The 15,640-nt window shown below is 39.6% G+C and overlaps 1 non-coding gene across 1 annotated transcript; it reads right to left on the bottom strand.

The window, feature by feature from the left end:
* Nucleotides 1-453: 453 nt before the first annotated feature.
* On the bottom strand, nucleotides 454-582 carry LOC129665250 (small nucleolar RNA SNORA17). The gene has a single exon (XR_008718360.1). It is a non-coding gene; the product is annotated as a small nucleolar RNA SNORA17 (small nucleolar RNA).
* Between the last annotated feature and the right edge of the window lie 15,058 nt (nucleotides 583-15,640).

The raw sequence follows: 15,640 nt of genomic DNA on the forward strand, positions 1-15,640 counted from the left end.
AGTGGCAGCACAGGTCTGGACTCCACGATGATCTGAGTTGGCATTACTGGCTACTTACATCAGCCTTTTCCTTACTACCCTCAGGTTTCCAGGTCTGCCTCTCGTCATTGTCACTCAGGGATCTCTGAGTGTCTAGGGTCATCTCACATGTGGTCTCAGGAGTGCTATGCCCTGCTCATGCATTATGATTCCAGGCAGGGGTCATTAAGAGCATGGTCTGTCCCCTGGAACTTTGTGGCCTCGGGTTGGTGGTCACCTCAGCCTAGCTCCCTGAACCCATGGTACCAGTCTGGTGGATGTCTTGGGGTCACTTGTCACCAAGGCCCGCCCAAGTGGGCCCAGGGTAGGGCTGTCTATCTTGTGCTCACTCCTGCCAGGGACCATGGTCACAGGTGAGATTCTTCTAGTCTCCAGCTCATTCATTCCTTGACCTGGGGCTTCTTCAGGCTGGCTTTTTTCAGGAACTAATCATTGAGATGTTTGTAGGTAAGAACACGAAGAGTAGACACAGCCTCTCTCCCCTCTGCCACCTACTGACGCACATGTGACACAGCAGACACCTGATAGACCTCTTGAGGTACATCTGGTCTCCTTTCTCTTCCTCTTCTTTGTTTGTTGTTTGTTTGTTTGTTTTTATGTGTATTTTTTCTTTTGTTTTTGTTGTTTTTCAAGGCAGGGTTTTCAATGTTGTCCTGGACTCACTTGTAGACCAGAGATTCTTCTTCATCACTGTTAACTTCTCAGCTCCAGCTAACCAACATCAGTTTCCCCCAAAAAGGAAAAGTTTCTCTTCAATGGTACCAATCTCTTATTAATCACTGCTGACTATTCAGCCCCAACTGACCACAACCACAGAATATTAACTCAAAATATCAAATATGAAACTGCCTGATACTCTTTAGGTAATGATCAAACTTCCCTCTGGAACTTTAGAAGCCAGACCTCCATTCTCTCCATTCTTCTTTTCTTCCAAGCACCCAAAAAATAGCTTACTAAGCCTTGAACATGCAATAGCTTTTCTTGCCTGAAGTTCCAACAACCTTTCATAATCTTGCCCAAAACAGCATGGGCAGGTCTATCCTGGTACCAATTTCTGTTTTAGATAGGGTTTCTTTCTGTTGTAAGAAAAAAAACAAAAACAAAACAAACAAACAAAAAACCAAAAGCAAGTTGGGGAGGGGGAAAGAGGGTTTATTTGTTTTATATTTTCATTGTAGTTCATTATTGAAGTAAGTCAGGACAGGAACTCAAAAAGAGCAGGGACCTGGAGGAAGGACCTGATGCAGAGGCCAGAAGAGTACTGCTTACAGACCTCTCATGCAATGCTCACCTGCCTTCTCATATAACATGAGGCCACCAGCCCAGCATTAGCACCAACTGCTATGGGCTGGGCTCTCCACCATCAACCACTAATTAAAGAATTCTCTACTAGCCTGACTACAGCCCCATTTTATGAAGGTACTTTCTCAGTTGATGTTCCCTTCTCTCAGATGACTTTAGCTTGTATCAAGTTGACAGTACACTATTTAGGACACACTCAAACCACAAGAATCAGGGAACATCATGAAACAGTGGTTTAAGTGTTTCAGAACCCAAGGTATAGGAGGACAGGATGGAATAATGTCCCTGGTCATTACCAAATATTGTTCCCATGAATTAACTTTAGCTTGCCTGCACAAGACCCAAACAATATCAACCAAGTTAAACTTCTAGCACCATGAAGGACAGGCTCATAAAATCCCATCTCGAGCTGAGAAGGTATTGACAGTAGATAGCTTCTAGCAGAGGGAGATCAGTTTTCTGTAGAAGTATTATCCATGGAAGTTAGAGACTGATCCAATAGATGGGCTCACTTGTATATATGTTGGCAATACTAATTAGACTCTATGGGATATTAACATATATAAAAACATGATGAGGTATAGATTTGGGGAGATGTAGGAAGGGTTGGAGGAGGGAGTGGTAGTTGTTATAGAAATACATATATAAAATTATAGAAAAAGCTTAAAAGCTAAAAAAAGCTATTACATAAAAATAAGTAATAGCTTGTCCTCTATTTCACATGAACACAGATTTAAAAAGCCTCAAGAAATGTTGTCTAACAAAAAACTGGTGTGTAAAGAGAATAATACACTACAAACAAATGGAATTTATTATATTGCATAATAAGGTTGTGTCATTATTGAAAAATAATACATATTATTTCATTCATGAGGGAAATGAGAAAAGTGACAAGATCATATAAATAAATTCAGGAAAAATGTGATAAAATCTACATTTCATAATTTAAAAAATAATCTTCAGTAAACTGAGAATAAAAGCAAACTTCTCTAAGTCAAGATGATTAAATGCATAAATAATTTTCTGATATACTTTCAGGTTGATTTGTTGCCCATATAGTTGACTATCAGCTAAACAACAATGACTTTTTGAGAGTACTTATTATTTTTTGGAGTAGTTTTAGATTCAAAGTGAAAATTTATTGGAAGGCAGAACATTTCTCACCTTTCTTATTTCTCTTATACACCTCCCATTTTATTCATATTTCTCACTGACATACTTTTGCTTCAGTAGAAGCTACACTCAACAAATTTTCACTCAAATTACTAAAAATGTTCCTGGCACATTAAGGCTCACTCTGGTGCTGTTCCTTCTACGAAATTAGACAGATGCATAATGACAAACGGCACCACAGAGAGTACCACAGAGAATAATTTAGCTGTCCTTAGACTTCCTAGATTGCTTAGTTTCATCCCCTTTCCCATCCTACACATGCTAACTCATTTTGCTGGGTTACGTTTATCAGAGTTGCATGTATCCAAGTCATTCAGTGCGTGGAATTTTCAGATTGATTCCTTGGCTGTGCACTTCGGCTCTTTTATGTCCTCCCATTCATTTCTGTTTACCTCTAAATAAAATCCATTGTCTGGATATCTAACAGTTTGTTTATCCATTCATCTACTGATAAGATATTTTAAGTGCTTCCGTGTTTGATAGTTATAACTGAAGTTGCTATAAATATATATGGGCAGGGCTTTGTATAGAAACTTTTTTCATTCATTTATGCTAAATACTAGGAACTTTTTCATGGTAAAACATCCTTGGTTTGATAGGAAATCACCAGATTGTCACACAAAGTATCTCTGTTGCTCGATACCAGCATGAAAAAAAGAATGAGACTTCTATTTCTCCACAAGCATTTGATGCTGTCAGTGTTCTGGGTTCCAACAATTTAAATAGGTATATAGTGATTACCATGTTATAATTCACATTTCTCTGGTGACATAATTTAGATTCTTTTCACATATTTACTTGTCATCTGTACTTTTAAATTTACCACCTATTTGTTAAGTTCTTTGGTCTATTTTATTTTTAAGATTTTTTATTTATTTATTTTATTTATTTATTCACTTTACATCCTGCTCATAGCCCCTTCCCTCCTCTCTTCCTGGTCCCTCCCTCCCTCTTTCTCTGCCTTTCTTTCCTATTCTTCAGAACAGAGTAGCTCCCACCAACCTACCCCAGTTCATCAAGTCACATCAGGATTAACCCATCCTCTTCCCCTGAGGCCTAGCAAGGTAGCCCAGCCAGGGGGAGTAAACTAAAAACAGGCAACAGAGACCATGTCAGAATCAGCCCTGGCTTCTTTTGCTAGGGGACTAACATGAACCCTGAGCTGGAGGTCCCAATGAAAGATCCTTAAATCTCACCAGAAGGAGAAATAGAATAGACCACAGAAGTGATTGAAAAGAGGTAACCAGGTAGAAAAGGGAGCATAGAGAAAAATGAGGGCAGAGAGTAGACCTGAGTTGAGGGGACGTGGTAGTGAGAGGACAGAGGGCCTACAGGAAAAGAGAAATTGTGTGCAGGGTATACCTGTGACAAGCCGAAGACCCAAGACAAGGTAGTTTTCTGGGAGGATATGTGGGTAACTTTAGCTGACACTTCTACTAGCAGGGGTCATGGAGACAGAAGAGCATACCATCTAACTAGATAAGACTCCTAGTAGAAAAATGGGAAAACTAACACACCCAAAAAAAAATTTGACCCCAAATTTACCTTGCCTACAAGATATACAGGAATGAAGATACAGCAGAGATTAAGGGAATGTCCAAACAATGCCTGGCCCAACCTGAGACCTACCCAATGGGAGAGAGCCAACCTTTGACATATTCTGCTATGCTCACATATAGAAGCCTAGCATAGCTGTCCTTTGAGAGGTTCCACAAAGCAGCAGATCAAAACACTTGGAGACTCACAGACAAACATTGGGCAAAGTGTAGGGAGTCTTGTGGACAAGTGAGGAAAAGGATAGAAGGACCTTCAGGTTACAGGAGCTCCACAAGAAGACCAAGAAAGCCAACTAATTTTGGTCTATTTTAAATCCAGGGGTTTTGTTTTGTTTTGTTACTGTTATAACACTCCTCCCTAACAAACATCCTTTGCAGTATTTTCTTTGAGGATGCTGCTTTTCTTCTTATGTTATATATCATTCACTTAGCAGAATAATTTATATCATGCATCTTTAACAATGTATGTAAAAATCAGTCATAAAAACCAAGGCTAACTGTAATTTCTTACTTGATCTTTTCAGTGTTTTATAGTTTTGTATTTTAAATTCTCTGTTATCCATTTATGTTAACTTTGTTCAGGGAACATAAATATATTTCTAAAATCATACTTTATATATCTCTACATACTATACCCTGCCTTTGAAAGACTAAAATAAGTACAATTTAATCAGAAAAAAGATTTTAATTTATGTATTGTACACAGTAGCATTTCCTTTATAAAATTTAACCATGTTCATGGCAGGCTTGTGCAATGAACTTAATCCTAAGTGACAGTCCTAAACACACTAACCAAGAAGACCTGAAGCATACACAATGAAGACAAAGAGAAACTAGAGGAAGAAATATCAGGACACAGTTTATCAGGCAAAAGCTAAATAATTGTGCAACAGAATTAAATTATTGTCTGTCAGACTTAGTCAAAATTAATTTAGCAACTGTTCTTTTATATATACTAAATTATAACGAAACACAGATGGGAGCGACTTAGGCTTTTATGTTGTCCTCAAGCTACAAGAATAAACCTGCGTAAATAAGCACTGATTATATTGCCCACAGCACTGGTAAGTCTGGGAAGACCTTCCAACTCCTGTCAGTAGAAATGCCAATCATTGAATAGCAGACAAATATCATAGGAGTGAATTATTTTTTCCAAAACTCTTTGTACTCTATGAATGCTTTCACTCCACCCCCACATCCCTACCTGCACGTCTCACTAAGTAATGCTCCATCACTGCTATAACTATCATTCTCTGTTGACTTCTCCACCCAGATGAGAAGAGCTGCATCACTGTACCTTTCTCTGTTGACTGCCATGCCTTGCTTCACTTGGGAAACTTTCAGAATTGAAAATGTGGTCAAAGAACCAAATAGATTTTTCTGTCGCTAAGCCTTCCAAAATGATGAATTACAATGGTTAAGGTCTTTGAAGTTCATTTCATTACTGAGCTGGAGCCCAAAAGGAACAGGATGTCTAAGGACACTCCTGCCCACTTTTGTTCCCTTGCAACTACTTTCCTTCAGTCATTTGTGAACATAACACACATACACACAAACACACAAAGTAATCATCTGTTATTTATCCTTTATGCTTGCACAGGGGCTTGGTTTCACAACACCATACCAATCAAAGTCTGGAATAAGTTCATTGGTTGTCACTTTACTCAGTTTTCTGCTCAAGCTCTCCTGCTTTCCATTACAGCCTTGGGGCCCAACACAGTTCCTGTAACCTGGTAGGCAGCAGTTAATGAAAGAAAGTTCCTAGAGAGTCCCAAGCTGTTCTGAACATGAGCCCCTACATGCATGCTATGTCTCAAAGGCTTCTATGTTTGTCTTCCCAGTTCTCCAATCACTGCATTTGCTTGATGCGTGTAGTTACAGCTTCTTAGAAGTCTCTGGTGTGTACCCTCTCAGCCCTTTGTGGAATGAGGAAATTTATCAGTTTTTGACTAAGTCTTATTTCTCCCGTGAATATTTCTCAACATAGGGTTTCTGAGAACTGCTTACCATCAGTTGACTCATAAGAGGAAGCTAATTTGTTATGGCTATATGAGAAAGAACATGCCATTTCATCACTGTCTGCAGAAATAGAAGCAGAAGTCCTTCCAACAAAAATCTTTCACTCTAAAGCAAAGCAATGAATCCTTTAAATATCTCTCTGGCTGGCCCCACTCACTTTGGACATGTGTGCATGCACAAATGCATATATATCCATACACACATACCCACATGAGTTGTGTTGCCAATATTCTGTTCACTTTCTTCTCAAAGCCTACTGCAAATCAAGTATTGATCCCATGAAAAGTCAACAGCCTCAGTTGATTATTTGGCACAGCTATGCTCAGGCAGCTCAACAGCAGTGGTTACATTCTCATTTTCATCCTCAGATGGTTAAAGGAGAAAAGTCAGCTAGTCTGGGATCCTTTATACAGATATTTCTGGAAAAATTTGATATCATATCTTCCCCCAAAGTGAAAAGAAATTAAAAAAAAAATCAAAGACTTCAGAACTGGGTTAACACTAAACTAGTGGCACAGAAACAGCAGTTCTCTTTGATAAGTGACCCAGAATATTAAATTGGTTATGTAATTTAACATCACTATCCTATTTGATAGCTGCCTAATAATTCTGTATCCTCCTACCTTATAGTCAATTGTAAACTCTAGGAATATTTATTTTGTTCAAATTTGCAATTTTCTGCCATATGAACTATTAGTAATCTGTAATCTCTTTCTCCTCAGGGAGCCTGTTAGTCTTGGGAAAGGATGATTGCCTTATTTGAATCATGCAGTCTTTGAATGCTTCCTTTCTTTCATTTCGTGTGGCATGTGAGGATGGAATTTACTCACATTTGCGGGTGTGCTTTCTTGGTAACAATTGTTTCCTCCTTAGGTTCTTCATTCTGTGCCTCAGAGAAAGTTAGAAGGAAAGGAAAGAGGAGCTCATGGTGGATCAAGACATAGCTTCCAAACAGAAGGCCTTTTTGAAGAGGGCATAGTTTCACCTTGAGTGTACATCAAAAATGGAAGCTTGGAGAATTTAAATTTCAGACTTCTCAAGAAGATTGTTTATTGTTGTTGTTTTCCTTTGTACTGTGATATGGTCTCATATGATACAGGTTGAGTTTGAACTTTCCATTCCAAGGCTATACCACAAACTTCTAATATTGCTGCTTCTGTCACTGAAGTGCAAGGGTTAAAAGTGTATACCATCATGTCTGGTTTATCCAAGTGATCCTTAAGCACTCAGTTTGAGAATTACACTACCCTGGAGAGTTGACATTTTAAGAAGTCTGCAGAAAATAGAGAATAAGAATATTATTATGGGATAGCAAGATGGCACAGTGGGTAAAGGCACTTGCCTCCAAGCCTGACAGACTAGGGTTAATCCACTGAACATACATGGTAGAAAGAGAACCAACTCTTGAGAGTTGTTCACTAACCTGCACATTCCTGTTCTTGGTGTGTGTGTGTGTGTGTGTGTGTGTGTGTGCATGTGTGTGTGTAAAAGAAACAGAGCTTAAAAGAATTAGAGTCTTACTCTTTACCTTCAATCCTTTCTCAAGTCTTATTATCTTCTGGTTCTGAATCTCCCTGTCATCATATTCTGTTCCATTAATTTGTGTAAATTGTCAGATAACAATTGCAGTCTCCCTCACATTCTCTTATTCTACCATGATGCCTTTTCTTTCTTGTCCATTTTTTTGTTCTAGACACGTTTTTACGACTGTACTTTATTTTCCTGTTTTGGCTAGCAAGTTATATATCTTAAATATCTTTAGTACATACATAATCTTTTTCCTCTGGCTCTTCATGTGTCTGGCCATGCACATACATTTTCTGTCCAAGTCATAGCATTGACAGGTGAATGAATAAATTTCTTGAATGAAACATACACATGTACACACACTAAATGCAATAAAACCAGTATTCAATGAATATATTTTCAGATATATTGACTCCCTGGCATGCCCTTCTAAAACAAAACCCCCATAATCATGATCACATGCTAATTCATGTGATGAGCATATCTTTTTTCCCTCAAGTTCTCAGAAAATAAAGCCCACAATTTGAGCTGTTTAATCACCACTTTGACCAAGTTGACAAAGGGGCTGTTATTCACTTTTCTTTATTCGTATTTCATGAAAACTGTCATGTGAAAATCTCTGCTATTTTCCTTTGTGGGTGCTATCTTTCCACATTCCATTTGGGCCAGTGATGATAGCTGGGATTTTACCCCAGGAAGAACACAACATGCCAAAGAACATATTAATCAAAGTATGCATCCAGAATTTGCAATAACAGTTGAAAAGAGCCAAAGAGGCCAGGTGCCGGGCAGGAGGGTATTTTAGGCTTGGCTGATGGTCCACATTGGATATACTTTCTGTCTACCACAGCTATTCATTAGGAGAGGATGCTGTGTCCTTCCTAGGCTTCCCACAACCTCTCCCCAGTCTGAATTTTGTACACTCATACTTCAATGAGAGTTGGGTGGCATTAATTTTCTGCTGTGCGGAGAACTGCATATATGTAATCCTTAATAGGATGTCAGAAGGGAGGGTACGGTGTTTCTCCTCCCCAAGCAAAACTCTGATTAGCACTGAGGAGAAAGTGTATGGAAGGATTATATTTAGGGATCAGTATCCCTAAAATCCAAAGCTTGAATAAAGAGAGTCTCTACTGCCACCTGTGTTAAGGGTTTTTCTAGAGAGTTCACTATTCTCACATAGATCCTATAATATCACAAATTTCTGAATCCTGGGACTTCAGTCTAACAAGTTTGCAATTGTGCCCTCTCTATTTCCATGACCAAGGTTTTCATTTAGGTTCTCTTTATATCTTCTATGATCTTTACATTTCTTACTTTCTAGATGAAATTCATTCCATGGTTCCTCTGTCTACCATTTCCAGTCTGTTTGCTTGTAATACCATTCTTATCATGTTCAACCTAATCACCTTGAATGGCTTTCCCAGTGCTCAAAGAAAAAAAAAAATTCTGAGCTTTTTATACATTTATAAACTTGAAATACCTTTTCAAACTTATCTCTAAAATCCTTCTGCACACTCCATGTTTCTGAATATTTTGGGCCTCAACCTCCCCCAAAGGTGTTCCAACTCATGCTTTCTCAGGCTTCCTTTGAATAACACTCTTACCCCTTTAAGCCCTTTGGGATGGGCTTACTCTCAAAGCTGAGCTTAAAATAATAATTTCTGCTGTTTTTCTTATTTCCTTAGCCAGAATTAACCAATCCCTTTCTGATCTACTAAAATATCTACATTCCCAACTATTACACTATGTTGTCCTTATCATTATAGTTGATGTTATGAAATGTTTCTAATATGAAATGTTTCCCACAGGGTCATATATTAAAACACTTGTTCTTCAGCTAATGATACTATTTTTGATGATTTTAGAACCTTTCATGCTTGGGATCTACCTGCTAGACAGAAGCTAGGAGTGGTCGTCTCTTGAAGGTAATTGCCCACACCTGGTGCTGCCTATATCTTGACAACCTGTGTGCTGCTATAATGTGACTACATTTTCCTGTTGCCCCAGACTGAGTTGTCCCATCCATTGTTACTTTCCTGACATGATAAAAGACACTCTTTGACCCATGAACCCAAATAAACCCTCCCTCCCTTAAGCTGCTTCTGTAGTGTATGGGTAATGAGAAGAACAGCTAAGACTGTCAGCTATCCACCTATCTGCTAGACAATAGCTTCTTAGTTGAGAGATGGGTAATACACAGAGAGCTGCTTAATATATTTTGATTTTATTAAATGAGTGTTTCAGACTCAAAGCTGGTACTATCTCTCCACTGCCTGCATAATTGAGTTGTAATTTCCATTTTTGTAGAAATCCCTTAGACCAGAAAGGGAAAGGAAGCCCAGGATAGAAGGCAGTGGAAATTTTTGGAAGACACATGCCCTTCAGGACTAACTTCATTACTCCCCATAAGACCCACACAACCCTTTTTCTGTTGTCTCTCCACCGCCTTCCAGCTTCAGAATTGCTTTCATATTCTTATCTCAGTTGCACATGGCTTCTTGGAAGTAATTTTATTAAAATGTATTTGAAGCAGTTGCCGGTCCATTAACACCTTCTTGCATCCAGCTGTGTCAGATAAGCCCTGAGAAACTTTTATTTTTCTCAATTGAGAAAAGTTGTAGCTCCAACAACCGAGAGGCTTCTGGGTCTACCCAGGAAGTATAACACCACAGCCAAAGTGATATAGTTGCTATGTCTTGATGGTTGGCAACGACTGGCTTATAGCAAGGCTGGAGCCCAAGAAAGAAAAATGTCATCTTCAGCAGTCATAGTCACCTGGCAATCCATGGCAAGTTCCAGATCCTAAAGAGCCATGAGAGAATTCAGTTCAAAACTGAAAACAAAGAAGGATGGGAGGAATAAGACTACTCTGCCAACAATTGTTACAGTCTGTAAGCTCTGGGCAGGAGGCAAGAAGGCAGTGTCCAGTACTTCTGCTGGGTACCTGGAGAGATTGGGAATAGGTGATTGGGAAGGACCTAAGAGAAATGCTTTGTATAGTAATAAGTAAAGGGTTCCAATACAGCAAGCCAGAAAAAAAAAATAAAAAGAGGGACAAATAAAGCAAAGTGAATTGGTGGAAGACCATGATTTCTATCATAATCTACAATTATACAGCCAAAGAAACATGTCAGAATTCTAGACAAACCTTGCATCAAAAGTCAAGCACCTTGAACCTAAGCCAAAGGCGGTTTATTTTTTTTTAACTTGTATTAGTTACACTTTATTCACTTTGTATCCTCCCATAAATCCCTCCCTCCTTTCCTCCTAATCCCACCTTCTCTCCCCCTTCTTCACGCATGCCCCTCCCCAAGTCCACTGATAGGGGAGGTCCCCCTCTCCTTCCTTCTGAGCTTAGTCTATCAAATCTCATCAGGAATGGCTGCATTGTCATCTTCTGTGGCCTGGTAAGGCTGCTCCCCCCTCAAGGGGAGGTGATCAAAAAGCAGGCCAATCAGATTATGTCAGAGGCAGTCCCTCTTCCCATTACTATGGAACCCACTTGGACACTGAACTGCCATGGGCTACATCTGTGCAGGGGTTCTAGGTTATCTCCATGCATGGTACTTGGTTGGAGTAAGAGTCTCTGGAAAGACCCCTATGTCAAATTTCTAGTTCTGTTGCTTTCCTTGTGGAGTTCCTGTCCTCTCCAGATTTTACTATTTCCTACTTCTTTCATAAGATTCTATGCATTCTGCCCAACAGTTGGTCATAAGTCTCAGCATCTGCTTTGGTAGTCTTCAGGGAAGAGCCTTTCAGAGGCCCTCTGTGGCAGGTTCCTAGGTTGTTTCCTGTTTTCTTCTTCTTCTGATGTCCATCCTCTTTGCCTTTCGGGATGGGGATTGAACAGATGGGGATTGAGAATCCTCCCTTTTGTTTAGTTTCCTTAGATGTACAGATTTTAGTAGGTTTATCCTATATTATATATCTATATAAGTGAGTATATACCATGTGTGTCTTTCTGTTTCTGGGACCGCTCACTCAGGATGATCTAAAGGAGGTTTTTAAGAGTAGCTAAGTCATTGCTTCAGTAAACAAAAACACAGAACTACTCATGGGCCTCAGACCTCACATAAGGTAGAAGAAATAAATCACTGCACACATCCAGTTTGCAGTTTCTTTTGCTATGTAGATTTTTTTTCTGTGGTATTTCCCTAAAAATAGGGATCTTATGCTTCATGAATGAAATAAAATGAAATAAAAATTCTGTTTCAGCCATCCATGTAGATGACAGTGAAGAGTCAGTTAGTCAGTACCACTCACCATACATTTCTTGTGGACTTGCTATTGACTGATTCTGAACAAAGAGCAGATAAATATCTCCCTGCTGATTTTTCAGAACCCAACCAGAAACTTCCTGACAGAAGCCTGAAAAGTCATCACGGGAAATGTCATAATATTACTTGATATTTTCTTGAATAGAGAATAAGACTTTCTAAAAAGCACTTTTTTGGATAAACAGAGTATTTACTCACATCATTAAGAAATAACCATTTAAATTAAGGTATGGTAAGGGTTTTTTGATTGTTTTTTCTTCAGTGTTCCTTTCCAAGAGGATAGAGAGTGCTTAACTCTCAGATATCATTATACTTCATGGAGAGAGCTTTGAACCTGTTACATTGTAACACTTACAGTAGGAGTCTGAATCAAGCAAGTCTAGAAGCTGTGGTTAAAGCACTGGATGACATTCAGATTTAATAAGAAAAATTAAAGGAATGTGAAGGTGAGGCCATCATGGTAGAATAAGAGAATGTGGAGGAGACTGCAATTTCCAGCCAGCAACTCTCAGGCACTAATGCAATAGAATGTGATAGTTTAAGTTTAAGGGGTAACTTCAGAACTGGAAGACAAACTCAAGGAAGAGACTGAAGGTCAACAGTAAGACTCTGACGTGTGCTGTTCTCCATACCTCCCTGGCCTAGGGCTATTGGATAAGTGTATGTCAAGCTCTTCCCAGTTTGAATGCTAATACCACAAAGCCACATCTCCTCTTTTACCTGTGACTTTTAGATACTGAAGCCTCCAGGGTGGCTATATTTAGCATTCTTCTAGGTTACCATGTGGAAAGATAGACTTTATGCTCCGGTCAATATTACATACAATGGAATTTGCAACTATTTAACTTCTTAGTCCTTTATTTCAAAACTGAAGGCAAAGAATTTGCAGGTTGGGAGGAGTAAAACTACCAACAAATGTTGCAGTCTGTAAAGCTTTGGGCAGGAGGAGAGACCACAGTGTCCAGTATTTCTGCTGAAGACCTGGAGAGACTGGGGACAAGTGATTAGGTAGGACCTATGGCAAAAAAAAAAAATGCTTTGTGTATAAGAATCCTGGGCAGGTGTGACTGACTCCACACAGCTAGGGAAGCTGTATTTCTTGTGCCAACTGTCCCTCTTTCTGCCTATGCTATTGGCAGCAGGCATCTATCCATATCTGTGGGTCCATATAGTTTTGAACACATCAACCATATGAGCCTTTGGGCTGAAGCTGCACTTTGGAAAGTTAGTGTAAGCCAGGATGTCCATACTAACATAGATGTGTATGTGAGTTCATCCTCTTACCTCAAGTAACTGAAACACTTATGAAACAGGAGCCTGTCTGTGCTTCCTGCACAGTGTTCTGTCTTAACAACCAATTTGGTTATAGACACATTTTACAACTGTAATTTGTTTTCTTGTCTTGTCTACCAGGCTATGTATTTTCAACACCTGTAGGACATGTTTGATTTCCACTTCCTGTCTGGCCATCCAGACAAAGCCTCTGTCCAAACCCAACATGGGTCTCCTGTCAAGTGCTTCTAGTAAGGCTTAAAGCCTCATAGTTAGGACCCTGAAAGGTAGTATCAGGTGATTAAGAAGAGTATGAACTGTGCTTGGGAGAGTAGCTTTGCCACTAGGAACAAAAGGATATCATTCAAAACCATTCACAAATTAAACCTCAGCACATGATGGAAATTAAAGGGAAGAGCCACTTTGTTATTAATTATAGACTGCAGTCTTTCCCATAAGTCTTGTGATCAATCTCAGAATGTTGTGGTCTTTTTTTTTAAAGCAACATTTAGCTCCTGTTAAATTTTTCATTCAAATTTTAAATACCACTTCAAGAGCATTTTAGAAACCATCAAATAAGTTAGACAGACAGCTGCTGACATCCACCGATAGAAGCAATCTGAGAGAAAAAATCTGTGTACAGAAATGACAGAGGGAAGCTGAATGGTAGTTGGAGCATACATCAGGGGAATACTGAGATTTCAAAAATATTTTAAAATGGCGGAATTTCTTGCCCTCAGAAGATCCAGCAATAATGAGTGGCACTGATAGGAGCTTGGGAGAGCTTCACTAGGGAGTCAGGCTGTTTGTGGAGGACACTTGTTCTGCCACTGACCAACTGTGATGCCCAGAGCCAACTGCTTAGCCTCTCTCCAACCCAATTCTGCACAAACACTCTGGGGTGATAACAACGGCTGCCTCTTCAAGTGAGAGAATATCATATGACCTGATGCAGATAAGGGAGTTGCTAAGCTATTTGGAACAAAGGAAATATTAGGCAGGTCAGGCTAACAAGACAAGGCATGAGGGCTAGGGAGGCAGAAGAGAACATTTACTGGCTGCATAGCCAAACAGAATATGCCTCTCAATGCTCACTCTCTTATGCCTCCCCAGCCGCAAGTACTACCATCAGTAATTGCAGTTCCAGAACCACTGGAGAAAAGGCCAGTCAGGAGAGGGACAAGCTGATGTAGCGTAAACCTCTCCGAAACCATCAGAAATGTGTCTTCTTCCCTAATTCCACTCTGCTTTGCCTGTGGAGGAGATGCTTCTCCATATAAGACTAGGGAAGGTGGAGGGATGAGGCTTCTAGCGCCCTTGCAGACAGAAATCAGAGCACACTCCTATTAGGAAAAAAAAAAAAAAAGACTCGTAGAAAGCCCACTGAATACAGCAGCATTCTTCAGGAAAGCTGAGAGACTGGAGAATTTTAGGGTGAGAAGTAGAGAATTTTAGGGTGTAGAAAGCAGCAACATCAATAAAGAGCCATAGAAAGCTTCAGCTTTGTGTTGTATTAATGAAGGAAAAACATGGGACACATAGGCCACAACACACTTCAGGAAGATCCTGGTATTTCATGCCAAAGAAACCTATACAGGGATTTATGCCCTGCTTACCTGTATTTTGAGAAAACTTTCTTGTCTCTCAGAGACATCAGTTTCTTACCTAAATATGCATAGTAGTAGCTTCTACTACCTGGTGCTGATATGAGTATGAAATCAAAGGACATTTAGCTCTGTCTTTTCCCACAGCTCCAGATTTTACCTTTATTTCTACTACCAGCAGGTTATCTTTTGTGCCTTCCCAACTCTCCCCTTTCTTGGTGAAATGATTCCCGGATAAGTTTTCACTATCAACATGTAGTGGTTATAGCACCAAGGTAAAGTTAGAGTTTGGCTTTGAAAAGTGGGGTCTTAGTAAAGTACATCTGTTGTAGATTAGTTGAGCCATAGCTTACCCAAAGAGTAAAACTGACTGTCTCCATCATTAACCAGGCTCAGTCAGTGCTAGTGCAGAAATGTCCATTTCTTTAGTCCTATATTAAAAACCCAGAGGCAATAATCCTCATTATGGGCCAATGGCTTAGAAAATGTTATTATTAAATCAAAGCCATTTGCAATAATGGGGAAAATTCATCTGCAACTATAAACTCTGTTGCTGATAGCTGGGCATTAGGAAAACAAATGGTCCCCAAGTCCCTTCAGATCTTGCTCTCCAAAGCTTAATCACATAGCAGGCCCTCCAGGGCCATCCTTGAAGAGAGGAGAGACAGCCCAGGAGGAAGATTCCAGGGATGTGGATGGCTTCTCATAAGACCTTGGACTTGACTCAGAGAAGCACATGGATTGCCAGCTTATTTTCTAAAATGCTATTAGTTAAATTTAACTTCTACACAGCTCTGTTTCCTATTACAAAAGAGTGACATCAGACATCCTTGGGTGGTAATTCTACTTCCTAGGGAAACTGCACAAA

The sequence above is a fragment of the Psammomys obesus genome, unplaced genomic scaffold, assembly GCF_907164565.1.
Source record: "Psammomys obesus unplaced genomic scaffold, mPsaObe1.curated_primary_1811, whole genome shotgun sequence".
In the NCBI taxonomy this organism is placed as follows: Eukaryota; Metazoa; Chordata; class Mammalia; order Rodentia; family Muridae; genus Psammomys; species Psammomys obesus.